The sequence below is a fragment of the Mesoplodon mirus genome (assembly GCF_964341445.2).
Source record: "Mesoplodon mirus genome assembly, chromosome: 3".
Lineage (NCBI taxonomy): Eukaryota > Metazoa > Chordata > Mammalia > Artiodactyla > Ziphiidae > Mesoplodon > Mesoplodon mirus.
In genome coordinates this window covers 10,080,230-10,096,321 of record NC_138978.1, presented here as the reverse complement: position 1 = coordinate 10,096,321, position 16,092 = coordinate 10,080,230, and positions in this window count along the sequence as shown.

The following is a 16,092-nucleotide window of genomic DNA, read 5'->3' as shown; positions in this document are numbered from 1 at the left end:
TCTCAAACTCTTCCAAAATATACCAGAGAGAGGAACTCTCTCCAACTCATCCTACAAGGCCACCATCGCCCTGATACCAAAACCAGACCAAGATGTCACAAAGAAAGAACACTACAGGCCAATATCACTGATGAACATAGATGCAAAAATTCTCAACAAAATACTAGCAAACAGAATCCAACAGCACATTAAAAGGATCATACACCATGATCAAGTGGGGTTCATACCAGGAATGCAAAGATTCTTCAATATACTCAAACCAATCAATGTGATACATCATATTAACAAGTTGAAGGAGAAAAACAATATGATCACCTCAATAGATGCTGAAAAAACTTATGACAAAATTCAACACCCATTTATGATAAAAACCCTCCAGAAAGTAGACATAGAGGGAAACTTACCTCAACATAATAAAGGCCATATATGACAAACCCACAGCCAACATCGGCCTCAATGGTGAAAAACTGAAACCATTTCCACTAAGATCAGGAACAAGACAAGTTTGCCCACTCTCACCTCTATTATGCAACATAGTTTTGGAAGTTTTAGCCACAGCAATGAGAAAAGAAAAATAAAAGGAATCCAAATTGGAAAAGAAGAAGTAAAACTGTCACTGTTTGCAGATGACATGATACTATATGCACAGAATCCTAAAGACGCTACCAGAAAAGTATTAGAGCTAATCAATGAATTTGGTAAAGTAGCAGGATACAAAATTAATGCACAGAAATCTCTGGCATTCCTATACACTAATGATGAAAAATCTGAAAGTGAAATCAAGGAAACACTCCCATTTACCACTGCAACAAAAAGAATAAAATACCTAGGAATAAACCTACCTAAGGAGACAAAAGACCTATATGCAGAAAACTATAAGACACTGATGAAAGAAATTAAAGATGATACAAACAGATGGAGAGATATACCATGTTCTTGGATTGGAAGAATCAACATTGTGAAAATGACTATACTACCCAAAGCAATCTACAGATTCAGTGCGATCCCTATCAAACTACCAATGGCATTTTTCACAGAACTAGAACAAAAAATTGCACAATTTGTGGAAACACAAAAGACCCTGAATAGCCAGAGCAATCTTGAGAAAGAAAAACGGAGCTGGAAGAATCAGACTCCCTGACTTAGACTATACTACAAAGCTACAGTAATCAAGACAGTATGGTACTGGCACAAAAACAGAAATATAGATCAATGGAACAGGATAGAAAGCCCAGAGATAAACCCACACACATATGGTCACCTTATTTTGATAAAGGAGGCAAGAATATACAATGGAGAAAAGACAGCCTCTTCAATACGTGGTGCTGGGAAAACTGGACAGCTACATGTAAAAGAATGAAATTAGAACACTTCCTAACACCATACACAAAAGTAAACTCAAAATGGATTAAAGACCTAAATGTGAGGCCAGACACTATAAAACTCTTAGAGGAAAACATAGGCAGAACACACTATGACATAAATCACAGCAAGATCCTTTTTGACCCACCTCCTAGAGAAATGGAAATGAAAACAAAAATAAACAAGTGGGACCTAATGAAACTTAAAAGCTTTTGCACAGCCAAATAAACCATAAACAAGACAAAAAGACAACCCTCAGAATGGGAGGACATATTTGCAAATGAAGCAACTGACCAAGGATTAATCTCCAAAATTTACAAGCAGCTCATGCAGCTCAATATCAAAAAAGCAACCCAATCCAAAAATGGGCAGAAGACCTAAATAAGCATTTCTCCAAAGAAGATATACAGATTGCCAACAAACACATGAAAGAATTTTCAACACCACTAATCATTAGAGAAATGCAAATCAAAGCTGCAATGAGGTATCACTTCACACCCGTCAGAATGGCCATCATGAAAAAATCTGTAAACCATGAATGCTGGAGAGGGTGTGGAGAAAAGGGAACCCTCTTGCACTGTCGGTGGGAATGTAAATTGATACAGCCTCTATGGAGAACAGTATGGAGGTTCCTTAAAAAACTAAAAATAGAACTACCATACGACCCAGTAATCCCACTACTGGGCATGTACCCTGAGAAAACCATAATTCAAGAAGAGTCATGTACCACAATGTTCATTGCACCTCTATTCACATCCTCCGTGGGAGGATGGAATCCTGAATTCCATAGCTGTCGGCTAGCAGACACAGCTTTCCTAACCGCATGCACACTGACCAACCCAAGAAAACCAGACATCTCAAGTTAATGAATTTAGCACTTTTCTATGTGCGGGAAGATGCAAGAGTCTGGGCTTACTGAAATTATTCCTTTGATATGCACCTTAATTATCTAGGGCCAGTATCCTGTTTTTCTCCATCCTGAATACCCTCAGAGTGCACTGTTGGGGATGGCTGCAGAGGCTGGTGGCTTGATGGCCTCAACATCTTTTGTTTACTGAAATGGCAGGCAACATTCTTTGTTCACACCGACATTGCAATGGGTTGGGGAGGGACACAGGCTGTGGCATCACTAGATGCATTTTCGGGTTAGTTAGGCTTTGCCCATCCTTACATTCCTGCTGGAGCTTCGCCTAACAGCTATAGCCTTCTCTAGTGCTTACAGTTGTACTGGTTTTTTAATTAATTAATTAATTAGGTTGCACCAGCTCTTAGTTGAGTCTTGCCAGCTCCTTAGTTGTGGCACGTTGAAGCCACCACCTGGGAGTCACACAGCCCTCTCCCCAGGGGTGTGCTGGAACAAGGGCTCATGGAAAAAAGTACTGGTTTGTATCATTTGCCAATTTTCCCAGTGTAAATATTCCCCCCTTGGCCAATTTCAGGCTCCCAATGTGATGTCACTGAACTAGTGCAGTTGGTCTCACCAGCTGATAGGAGTTGGCAACAGCACATCACTGCTTTCCTCCCCAGGGTCCCCCAGGCCAACAGCAGTGACTGATGGGGAGAAGGTAGTCAGGGGTACAGAAGCCCCCCTCCTTTGCCTCAAGGTGGGAAGGGTCCCGGGGGGCAGGTTGTGCTCCCTGAGGACATGCCATAGCTAAACTTCTGCTGAAACCAGACTTGTGTTCCTTCCCCTTACTACTTCTGCTTCCCTCACTCCCTTACTGGTTTCTTCCAAGGGCTCTCACTCGATAAATCACATGCCCACAGACCCTGGTCTCAGGCTCAGCTTCTAGGGGTCCCAACCCATGACAGGCCTCTTTGCCAAGCGGTGGCCCAGATCAGGCTCTGTCCTGAGGTTGGCCGGGAGGTCTCCCCACCTGCATGCTGGTTTCTGAGAGTGTCCCGGAGGGAGGACATGACCATCCCTGATATTTGTGAGGTGGTCAGAATAGCCCTGTACTAGGAAGCTGGAAATCTGGGTCCTGCTCCACTGCTGGCCCTGGACAAGTTCCTTCCACTGGATCTTCTTAATTCTCACCAGGAGAAGGACGGGTGCTGACTTCATCGTGCCAAGAAGCTTTGAAATTCTTCATTAGGCCCCATTAGTGGAAACTCGAGTTCCTTATGCCAGGTTGGGGTGCTTTCTTCTTTAACAAACACCTCTGGACAGTCTGTTATCAGGTGAGGGGGGAAACTGTATTCTCGGGTAGGATTTCTCAGCCTTGGCACCACTGAAATTTGGGCTGGATCATTCTTTGTCGTGGAGTCTGTCCTGTGCCCTACAGGAGATGCTGAGCAGCATCCCTGGGCTGTACCCACTAGATGCCAGCAGCACCCTCCTCAGTTGTGACAACCAAAAATACCTCCAGACTCTGCCAAGACATCCCCTGGGGGCCAAAATCATACCCGAAAATCTATGAACCTTGAACTGTCATGGCCACTTGTTACACTATGGTAAGGAGACCATATGGATTGAATTCCCCACAAACCTCTTTATCCTGAAAAAAAAGTCTACTTATATTATACTTTCCAATTATATGTGTGTAGAAGTGTGCAAATATATTTTCTCTTATTTTTCTTAAAGTTTCCAGTACTATCATTATTATTTTAAGGGAAGGAAAGGAAAACTACATCGAATTCTTTTTCTGGGGACACATCAGTTTTGCTTTACCTCCCTCCCCTTCATAACTGTGTCCCCTCTCAATCACTGTCTTTAGATGGAGGCAGTTCCCTCTGAATCCCTCTGTTTGTTCTCACTGCTATAAGCAGAAGCTCCTACAAGACCTAAGGGTGGGAGAAGCAAGCAGAAGCAGCAGAAATGTGGGAGGGGGCAGCAAGTCACCATTCCTTGGGGGAGAGGCTCATAACCAACCCCATCAGTGGCACAGCACTTTCAGCAGGTCCTAGTTGAGTGGCAGGTTCCAAAAGGTCCTTCAACATGGGGGAACCCCAGAGCCAGAGTGCCTGGCAACCCTCAAAAGATGGCCCATTATAAGCAGTCACTTTACATCCCAAATAGAGTCCCTGAAAGCCAGACAGAGGAGTTTGGGCTCATTATGTAATGCAGTAGGGAGTCATTGAAAGTTCTTCATCAAGGGCATGGTGACACCGGCTAACATGCTCCAAAGCAGGAAAGATGCTGACATTTGCTGAATCTCTAGGCTTTCTGATGCCTCTCCAGCTTACAGCAAACTTTCCTGACAGTAATGAGAGGGTAATTAGAGGAGGAAGAGCTCCCGGGCCACCCATCAACTAGACAGAGATGATCATGTAGTCAGTTCCTGGGAATTTCCTGAACGTCACATTTGTATTGTAAAGTCCTTTCCCAACCAGGGCAGAGTCTAGGGGAGCAGGTGCTCTTAGCAATGGGGGTTCTAAGGGAGCAGGCAGCTCACTACAGGTGGAAGTGCTGATGGGCGCTCTTGGTCAGTGTCTGTCTGGACTGTGGCAGGCTGGCCGTTCCCCACTGTGAACAGCATAAGCTTTGCAACCCCGGCTCTGCCGTTCCAACCAGTGCCTTCCCAGCACTCTGATGCATGGGGTCCAGGGACTTTCTCTGTAAGGAGAGGATTTCCTCAGACTAACCCAAAGAGACAGGCATAAGTGGCACCCTGGATGAGGCTTTTGGGAGGACATCTCTGCCTTCCTGAGGCATAGTCTACATTCTACTGGATCCTCCTGAGTGACAGGGAGGTTGCTTCAAACAACTACACACACACACACACCTTATTTAATCCTCACAATATTCCCATGAAGGAGGGATCATTAGGCTCATTTGACAGATGTGAAAACCAGCTCAGAGAGGTTAAGTGGCTCCTCCAAAGCTGCACAGTCAGAAAGTGAGCTTGAATTCACTTCTGTCCTGAATTCAACCCCAGTTTTCCCTCTTGCCCCATCCAGGCAGAATAGAGAGAGTTGGAGTTAAGACGAAAACCAGGATGGAGGTGGCAGGGGAGAAAATTATGCTCAGAGAGGTCATGCATCCAGCTCCGCTGAGCAGAGGAGCCCAGAGCCCCCCTCCTACCCTCTCTGGCGCCACAATCTGCCGAGGGGCCTCAGGAAAAGTGAACAGGCCTGCTGCCTGCGGCCTCTAGGCTGAGCTGCAGAGTGGGTGGTCGGCATGGGGCTGGCTCCGCTGCGCGTGAACAGTTATATATAACCAAGGATTGATTGCCACTGTCTCCCTGCCCTCCGTCTGCCTTACTGAAGACTGGCATCCTTCATCTTTACACAAATCCAGCAGCTGGCAGCCTCACCCTGCACCACTGCCCTAAGCCCCAGGTACTGGCCAGCGAGTCCCTTCACACGGTGAAGGGTGAAGGGTGCTGACCACGGTAAAAAGAAGAGGAAGACATTCACCTTTGGAAAAATATAAAAACAGCAGACAGCGAAGGCAGAAAGAGCTTATGTTGTTTCACAGGGAAAAGGAAGACTTGGAGGAAACACTGAGATAGAAGCAAAATTAACATAGCTGTGGGACCCTCAGAGCCAGCAGGTAGAAAATAATGGCTTTAAATGATTCTAAGTATTTCTTATCATTGGTATTTTGCCCCCCATGTGGAATGGGCTGCCTTGCCCATTGGATTTCCCATGGGGTTTGACCATCGATGATTGGTGATGTGGCAGGGTCCCTGTTGGAGCATCACTAGCAACATTTTGCAAGGCAACATCCATTCTATTTGGGCCCCGTTCTAATTGTTAGAAACCACTCTTGCTTGTAGGGAGAGGAAGGGGAGTCGTGGACTAAGAATTCACATGGCTCAGATCCCTTCCAGCCCTGGGATGCTTCAAGCAAAATGGCTACAAAGGTATGTCCTAGGGTGATGCTGGCCCTGAATGGAGAGGATGAAAAGAATAATGATAATAATTACCTTTTGAGCTCTTAACCACGTGCCAGGTACTTTCCATACATTTTTCAAATCTCTGTGACTGACAGGTCACATTATCTGTGACATAGATATTATTGTGTTTTTCCCTTGGGGACACTGATGCTCAGATGGAAAGCCATGTGTCCAGTGAGATGCAAGAGTCAGTGGCCATGTCTTTCCCATTATGCTGCCCCGCCATCAACATCAAGAACCATCCAGAAGCTAATAGCTCTGGATTGGATGGGTAGGGAGACAATTCCTCTGTAACAGTGAGTTCTTGATTAGAAACAATTCCTTGGGCTTCTTGGGATGAAAGGGGGACCATGTCATCTCTACCAATGATTTTCAACTGTATTTAGTTTTAGCAAAAAATAATAATAATTAAAAAAAATTTTTTAATCTTCAAATAGAACCTGACACGGAACCCTTGATGCAAGTGGGCTGTGAAGAAGCCCAACAGTGTGGGATGCCCTGTGATGGGCCGCCCAACACATCCTTGTCTCCTGGCAGGTGTGTTCATCACCGTTTTCTCCCTGATATTGAAGAAATCAGCAGTATCACCCATGAATGGTTCTGGTGGGGCTCATTTGTGTACCCACTACCTCCCTAGCACAAGCTCACCCTTCTGAGCACCTGGCTGACTAGGGCCACCCCTTACCTGTTCTCCTGCCTCCTCTCTCCTCCCACATCCTATTTCCCCAGGTCCTGTCCCCAGATCACCATTTGTCAAGCACAGAGAGGCACACAAGAACCTCCTAAGACTCTTTCTGTAAAGGGTCAGGCAGTCAACATTTTAGGCTTTTCCAGCCACTTGCTGCCTCTGTTGTATAACTTTCTTGTTTTTGTTTCTTTTGTTTTTACAACTCTTCAGAAATGTAAAAACCATCATCAGTCCACAGGCCAGGCCTGAGAACAAGTGTGGGCTAGATTTGGGCTGTGAACCATAGTTTGTTGACCCCTGGCTTAGAGAATAAATTACAGTTTGAACTTGGCATTCGAGGCCTCCTGTGATCTTCTTCAAGCCCCTTTTTGAGCCTTATCCCATACTACTGCCCTTCCCTTTCCTACACACCAGCCAAACTAGAGCGCTCACACTGGACCACACAAACACTCCCACCTCTGTAGTGCTCCCTTACATCTTCTACCTGGATATCCATCTACCAATCTCTTCCACCTATCGAAATACTACATCTCAAATGCTATCTCCTCCATGAAGCTTTCTGGATCCTCCTCCACAGGGCGTGTTGCATATGTGAATGTCATCCCCCAGAATTGTACAGTGTACAACCTGGGCAACCAAATGTAGTAGGCTGCCCTGCCCCCAGATGAAAATTACTTCTCCTTTCTCTGAACTTAAAAAAATATACTTTTATTTTATGAAGTATTGTTTCTACCTAGATTCGGAGTTTTCCACACAGGGGTGTTCAAATCTCTAGCTCTTCTGTCTTTTACTACACTATTCTCTTACTGAGTTTACCTCCTAAGAGAAAAAAGTACCTGGGATGTGTCCACTTCTCTCTTCTCCACTTCCCATGTGGCTGATGGCAGTTTCTGAAAATGGCTGCAATGACATCTCCCACCTTATATGGCCTTCTGCAATGTGACTTTGTCATGCTTCCATCAAGAGGTGGGGTCCATCAAGAATGTGAGGGACCTTGAGAGCTCTGAGGAATAGACTATGGGGAAGTCATGCTGGGCTAGTTTCTGGAGAGGAACTTAATTGGTCTGGCAGGCTCTGCTTCCTGCCTCTGTTGAAGCAAGCATCATATAGAAGTTCAAATCGCCTAGGACCACCAAGCGGTGGGAAGCCCAGCCATGGGGGGGGGGGGAACTGGTGGGTCACATGGATAGAGAGAGAGGAAGAGGCCAGGAGCACCAAGGAGCCACACAGGGGAAACAAGGAACCATCTGGACATTCCAGCACCATGGACACCTCATGGCGATACTAGGCCACAGACACTTGGTCCCAGTTGCGCTGATCAAAGCTCCCCAGATGAGACTCGGGGAAGCAGAGACAGTGGTTCCTGCTCTACCCACCTGAATTCCTGAATAATGAACACCAAAAAAATGGCTGTTGATTTGACAATGGCCGTTGATTTGAGCTTTAGTTTGCTACACAACCACAGCCAGCTGGCACATCCCCCGTCCTAACCCGCGCCAGCATCACCTTTGGGCCTTCCAGAGCCAATTAACTGGGCTCCCCTCCAATCTGTCTTCCACTGAGGCGCCAGAGCCATCTTAATAATCGGGTCACACTGCTTCCTGCTTAGAAACCTCAAAACCTTTCAAAGCTTTTCCACTAGTCTTAGAGCAAACCTGAACCCTTTACCATGGCCCCCGAGGGCTGGGGAGTCTGCTGCCCCTCCAACTCACCCCTCTTGTGCCAAGAACTGCCCCAGCCACATTCTATCAGGTCCTGGAATATGCTGGGGTTTTCCTGCTCCAGGGTTTCAGTACAAGCTCTTCTCCTGGCCTGGACTGCTCTCCCCAGGTGCTGAGAGGGCTGGCTTCTCATCAGTCAGCTTGAGCAGCACGTCCCCAGAGAGGTCTTCCCTGGCCACCGGATCCAAAGTAGATCCTCCCGTCTGCCCCCCTCATATCCTCTGCCTTACGAGTTCCTCATCTCATCCCCCCTGAGCTCTTTCCCACATCTTGTGATTGCCTTGATTTTGATTTGCTTGATAGTCTGTCTCACTTGGTAGAATATAAGCTTGTGAGTACAGGAACAGCATTTAACTTGACCACTTGCAGCCTGAGTTCTGGACACAATGCTGGTCAAGGAGCGGATGCTCAGTTTGTAGAATAAATAAATGAATGAATGACAATCCTCAAGGCCTGGCTCTGGCCTAACCCATCTCTGGAATCCCGCAGGGCTTAGCCGGTACCTGACTCTCAGCAGATATTTGCTGAACAGACGTGGTGATGCCCTCATATAGATTCTACAAGTGCCCCTTCTGTGGGAGCTGGGTGGGCAGAGGGGTGGGGAAGTGGAAGACAGTCCTCATTTTCCCACCCCTTGGGGTAACCTGAGGGGGCATCTCAGTCTACAGAAGGGTCCTAGGTGAGGCGACAGAGAGCTAAAAGTAGTGGTACGCCTCCATTCAATGAAACCTGGGGGAAAAGAATGAGTGATGCGATCAGCCTAGGCTACTCTTGAAACCCACATTGTGACATGAGTAAGACAGACAAATGCTTCCAGCCCCAGGTCCAACACCAGAGAGATCCATAAAGAATTACTGAATTACTATTTACAGTAGCCAAGACATGGAAGCCACCTAAATGCCCATCAACAGATGCATGCATAAAGAAGAGGTGGTATATATATACAATGGAACATTACTCAGCCATAAAAAAGAATGAAATAATGCCATTTGCAGCAACAGGGATGGACCTAGAGATTAGTGAAGTAAGTCAGAAAGAGAGACAAATACCACACAATATCACTTATATGTGGAATCTAAAATATGACACAAATGAAAAAGAAACAGACTCACAGATATAAAGAACAGACTTGTGGTTGCCAAGCAGGAGGAGAGATGGGGGAAGGATGGAGTGGGAGTTTGGGATTAGCAGATGCAAACTAGTATACATAGAATGGTCCTACTGTATAGTACAAGGAACTATATTCAATATCTTGTGATAAACTATAATAGAAAAGATAAAAGAAAGAATTGCTGAATTGAAGGTTCTCAAATCATCATGTGTTTGGCCACTTGATCAAGGTTGACAGGAGAGAGCCCAGAAGTGGGAAGACTGCCCTCTCCCAGATCCTCAGGTTTCCTGGAGGAGGACATTGGCTCTCCACACCTTTGGCCCACACTTCCTCCCCTTTCCCCTCCCTCCTCTACCTCCCCTCCTTACGTTGCCTTCTCCCTCCATCACCTCCACCCTCATCCTCAAAGCCTGCAACTCAGTTTGCGTGGGTCAGTTCAAGTGGAGAGGGTGGCCTGGAGTGCCCGTCTGGCCATAGATCCAAGGCACAGTCTCTGGTCATAGTGTTATCAGAACAAAGCCAACATTTGGACGTGCAGTCTCCTAGCTCCTGCATCTTCTCACTCAGTTCTGAATATGGGGGGAGGGGGAAGAGGCATGACCCCTCGAGTTGTTACCCCTCAAGTATCAACAGCATCAGCAATATGTATTGAGCCTCTACATGGGCCAGACATGGGGTCACTGCTGGGTCAGCATTGATGAATAAGATGGGTGAGGTCTTATGCCCTCCTGGAGCTGGCCTTCTAGAAGAAACAAGAATGCACATCATTTCAAATTATGATATGTTTGTTCTGTGGAGGAAACCAATAGGGAGAGTGATGGGGAACAGCAGAGGTGCTCAGGGAAGGCTTCTTTGAGGAGCTGACATTGAAGCTGAGACCTGGAGGATGAGAAGGAGCAGGTCTAGTAAAAGGGGAAGGGGGTGGGGGAGGTGTAGGAGAAGATTCCAGACAGAGAGGAGAGGTCTCCTGCCTGTCTCCTTCCACTGCCCCCACCTGCCAGAGCCAAGGTTATGCAGTCCATTGAAGGTCCTGCACCAACTCCCACCCAGCCTCTGGCAGTGGGAGATTTTACCCAGAGACAGAAAGGCCACCTCTGTCTTGTTTGGAGGTGAGTTAATGTCCCCTACAATGTGCCGTGGAAGAAGATGACAGTTCTTTGATTTCTCTTTCGCTGACATTCCTCCCAATCTGTGACAAGGCAGCACCTAAATAGACCTGAAGTGCATTTGGAGAAGCCCACTTGCATACGTATTTACTCAGGAAGCAGAAACTGCTCTGGACAAAGAAGAAACGATGCGATAGCAAAATGAATTGTTGAGAAACTGAAAGGGTTTGGCCAAATCCATGTACAGAGGATGGATGCAGGACAAGCTGCCAGCTTGATTACTTATTTATCACATGACTAGATTCTCTTCAAGACAGCCTCAGTGAATAATAATATGGAAGATCAATTTTGAGCTTCTCTGCAAAACAAAAACAAAAGAATAAAAACCCACCACCTTTAATTGGTATTTTATAAATAATGTTCCTTGATTATACCAGAATACAGATTTGAACCTCCACTGCTATCTGAATTAGGAAAAATTAAGTGATTTTTAATGCTTGTTTATATGGAGCACTAGAGTAACATTCTAAAGTGCCTTCAATTTTTATCTTTCCCTCTGACCTTGGAAATAGCCTTTGCTTCCTCAAAGCTAACTTTTCCTTTTGACTTTCCTGCATGACCCTGGCAGATAAAATATATACAATGGAATATTACTCAGCCATAAAAAGAAATGAAATTGAGCTATTTGTAATGAGGTGGATAGACCTGGAGTCTGTCATACAGAGTGAAGTAAGTCAGAAAGAGAAAGACAAATACCGTATGCTAACACATATATATGGAATTTAAGGAAAAAAATGTCATGAAGAACCTAGGGGTAAGACAGGAATAAAGACACAGACCTACTAGAGAATGGACTTGAGGATATGGGGAGGGGCAAGGGTAAGCTGTGACAAAGCGAGAGAGTGGCATGGACATACACTACCAAACGTAAAATAGATAGCTAGTGGGAAGCAGCCGCATAGCACAGGGAGATCAGCTCGGTGCTCTGTGACCACCTAGAGGAGTGGGATAGGGAGGGTGGGAAGGAGGGAGACGCAAGAGGGAAGAGATATGGGAACACATGTATACGTATAACTGATTCACTTTGTTATAAAGCAGAAACTAATACACCATTGTAAAGCAATTATACTCCAATAAAGATGTAAAAAAAAACAAAATCACCTTATACCTTCTCTTTCTCTTCTTTGTCTTGCTCACTATCTTGGATTTACTACTTTGTCCCAAATAGAGACAATCACAAGAAAAACTGAAGGACTCATACCAGACTTGGTGAATTTGTGGGTTATGCTCTGTGTTAAGCAAAGGATTAAAAATAATGTCACTTTGCCTCACTTAAGGAAAGAACAAAGGGAGAAAATGTAGTAAATCTTTAAAATGACTCTCCTTTTGTTATCATGTCTTTTTTCTGAGGGGAAAAGGGGTCTTACGAGGTTGAAGACTTTTCAGAGAAGTACAGCGGCCATCATTAAAGCCAACGCAGTTTCTGCACTAACTTTCTCCCTCAAGGGAGCAAAGAGGGATTTGAATTTTCAAGGAGGTTGAGCCCTCCATCTGTAACCACATCAAAGTGGGTCACAGATCTGCTCTAACAGATTTCACTGTCAAATAGGAAGCTGGCGCCAGGCCCAGCATGATGGAAAGTTAATAGGATAGTTCTCATCCTGGAGCATTTGGATCGCGTGGAGATGTTGGGGACATGAAAGCAGGCCACAGTGTTAAGTGGAAGAAAAAAATGTCATGTTTTGACAGCGAGTTAACTATCAGACAACCTCTCCCACTGCCCGCTCATGAATATGTATATGTTTAAAGAGCAGTTGAGTGAGAAGTAATTACTTCCAGTACATTCCTCGGGTTTCTTAAAGTGTCTTCTTGAAATGCCGTCACCCGTTGGCACTTCACAGCTTTCTCCAACAGGCTGAGTGCCCAGGTCCTAAATTCCTGGAGCAATGCTGACTATTGGCATTGTTGTCATAGTCTTTTGTCCTGTGAATCCGATGTCTACCTCTCGGTCACTCAGCAGTGCCCTCAACTAGAAGCAGGTTTGGTTAGGTGTAGTGGACTGTTAGAGTCCCATCCAGACCCCCGTGCTGGGCACACTCATCCCCAGCTGCTGTGAGGGTTGATGACCTATGGCTCCTGCTTCTTCTAGAGAACCACCCCCAGCAGAAGTGGAGCCCTCTTGACAGCCCTGACCCAGGCATCCCACAGCCATGACTCACTGACACAGGAGAACAAAAGGCAGCCCCCTGGCCTCCAGTTGGGATCCACACTGTGATACGCTCCCAGCTCCAAATCACCCCCACGCACTGCGGGGGGTGGGAGGGTGGAGGTCAGGTGGAATCGTGCTCCAGCTAAGACCTTGTCCTTGCTTGGCTCTTCCCCTGTGTTGTCCCGTGTACCTCATGCTCTTCTCCTCCCCCAGTCAATCCTGTGTGTCTTCATCCCTGTATTAATCTCTGCTTCTAGGGAACGGGACCTAAGACATTTGAATATGCAGGTACCCAAAAGTCACCAACAAGTCACACTGACCAACAGACAGGAAACTCATCTTCATTATCTTTGCAGAAAGGCTTTTGCACTTGAAAGCACGGAGCCTGACAATGAACGTCTAGGGCGTTTTCTCATCCCATGGGGGGATTGCAGATTGCAGCTGCAGCTCCGTTCACGTGGGGAATAAGTAACTTTCTCATAAGTAAACTCTTCTACCAGTAATGGCTATACAGTAATATGAGACTGAGTGGGTCAGGATTGGACATGGCTGGAGGATAGTGGCAAGGGTAACAAACAGCCAAGGAGCTAAAAATGGACATCCCCAACAGTGCTTGCACTATTTTGGGGAGTAGATTCAGTAGTGGTCTGAGACCCTCAGAATGTACCCAGTCCCTGATATCTCTATGGAAATCTCCATAGTACCATTGCTTATGTTTGTATGGTACATATGTTACACCTAAGGTAAAAATTCTGGCTTATGATAGCATTAGCAGAATCATTTAACATCACTTGAGTTATATGGTGAGTGTTAAATTTTATAGGTTCAGAAAAGTTTTTTTTTAATAAACAGCATCTTCCAGAAACCTACAGCAAATATCATAATTAATGGTGAATCGACAGAAGCATTACGAGCTATGTGCATTAATATGTCTTTGCTATTATTCAATATTGCACTAAGGGTCCTAGCCAGTTTTACAAGAAAAGAACAAATAAATAATAGGTATAAGACAAATAAATAATAGGTACAAATATTTGAAATGAATAATGTAGATGATACGATTGCCTACATAGAAAATCCAAGAGAATCCACCAGTAAACTTATTTGAACTAACATGTCAGTTCAGCAAGATGAGCAGGTACAAAATTAATGTACACAAATCAGGACCTCTCAGACTTCCAGTTCTTGAACAAATACCTAACTACAAGTTTAAGAATATTGGATAAACTATAATGCAAACTGCTTTTAATGCATAGCTGAACCCATAAGGAAAAAAGGAAGTATTTATATTCTGGAAGAAAATGGAGTTGAAACTAGAGTGGTGAGAAAGTGAACTAACAGAATGTCTGATGGGGCAAAGGAGAGGTAGTGCAGGGAATCATTGTGAGCCCAGGAACCTAGGTGCCTGGGTTTTAAGACCCACATGGGGAATGAGTAGGAAACTAGTCTGCAAAAGACAGGCAACTGGAATTAATATCACTACATAAAACTGTGCCATCAAGATCTTACCTTAAATGAAAGAATGGATTCTGGAAGTCCACCTGCCACTGCAGGGATGGTTCTGGGTGGGGAAAAATTGTCTCCCCTCATAAATTCAATCATCCAGCCTGTTCCTTAGGTAGGTTTGCAGCCTATTTTATATTCACTATGTGGTATAGAAAACTCCAAAATGAGAAACATAGTTAAAATTTGTCCCATGAAACTGACATCACTGGGACACTTGAAAAACACAACAGCAAAATGATCTTGGAGGACGATCCAAGAGCAGGAGCTACGAGACATTCCCACAAATAAAGCCTGGTGAAGATGAGCCCACAAACCAAAATTAAAACACTCATTCTAAAATATTCCTCCAAGAGTCAGGGTCAGCAAACCATAATAATCAGGAGGATTAGAACCCTGGAAACTACAGATAGTACAATCTGGAAAAGGCTCTAGAATAAGATATTAGAAATGAATAAAAGCATAAAGGAATTTAATGCTTAAAAATACTAGTTTAAAAAAAAAGAAAAAATTTTAAAAATAGAAGCAAGTAGAACTCTTTGAAACTCTTCATCCGAGAGATAAAAACTAAAAATTTCTCAGAATTGGTAAAAGACACCAACCCTCAGATTCAGGAAGCCCAATAAATCCCTGGCAGAATAAAGGAAAATAAACCCATACCTAGATAAACTATATGAAATTCAGAACACCAGAGGCAAAAAGCTTATCTTAATAGGGCCAGAGAGAAAAAACAATTACTTACTTACAAAGGAATGGCAATTTGCCTTACAGCTGGTTTCTCAACTCCACCAATGGAAATCAAAAGTCCTTCAAATAGGAATAGTATCTCCATATTGCTAAGAATGTAATTGCCATCTTAGAATTCTAAATTCAGCAAAGCTTATTCAAGAATGAGGTGGAATAAAAGCCTTTTAAGATGAGGATTGAGAGAATTTCCCACTTTTAGCTCTATTAAAAAAGAAAATCCCATCTATAAAAAGGTCTGAGATTCAAAAAGGAATAGTAAGTAAAGAAATTTAAAAACAGGCTGTTAATCTAAACAAATTCAACTGTATAAAACAGAAATAATGACAAGGTTCAGATACAAAAATAAGGGCTAATTAAAATCCTAAAACCCTAGCCAACAATGTAATATAATGTAAGAAGGGAGAGGGGTAACTGGCATTAAAATTTTTCTATTGTTTGGAAGGAGGATAGAAGCACTAATTTTATATTTTACTTCTTTTATTTTCTTCTCTCTTCTTTCTTTTTTATTTCTTCTTTTCCCTCCCTTTTCCCTTCCTCCATCTTTCAGAATTGAACTATTCTAGATTCTTCATTCATGGCTCATTATCATAATTGGTCCACAAGAGGCCCCTCTCTTACAGGTATATGTATATACATTTGTATATATTCCCTTTTATTCCCCTTATTCCCTTCTACTCCCTTCCCCACCATAGATAACTACTGTACCATTTGATCTAACCTTAAATTTGCATGTGTCCTTATAAAATATATAGTGTCATTTTGTGTGTGTATTTATTTTAATTCACATACATGGTATAGTACATA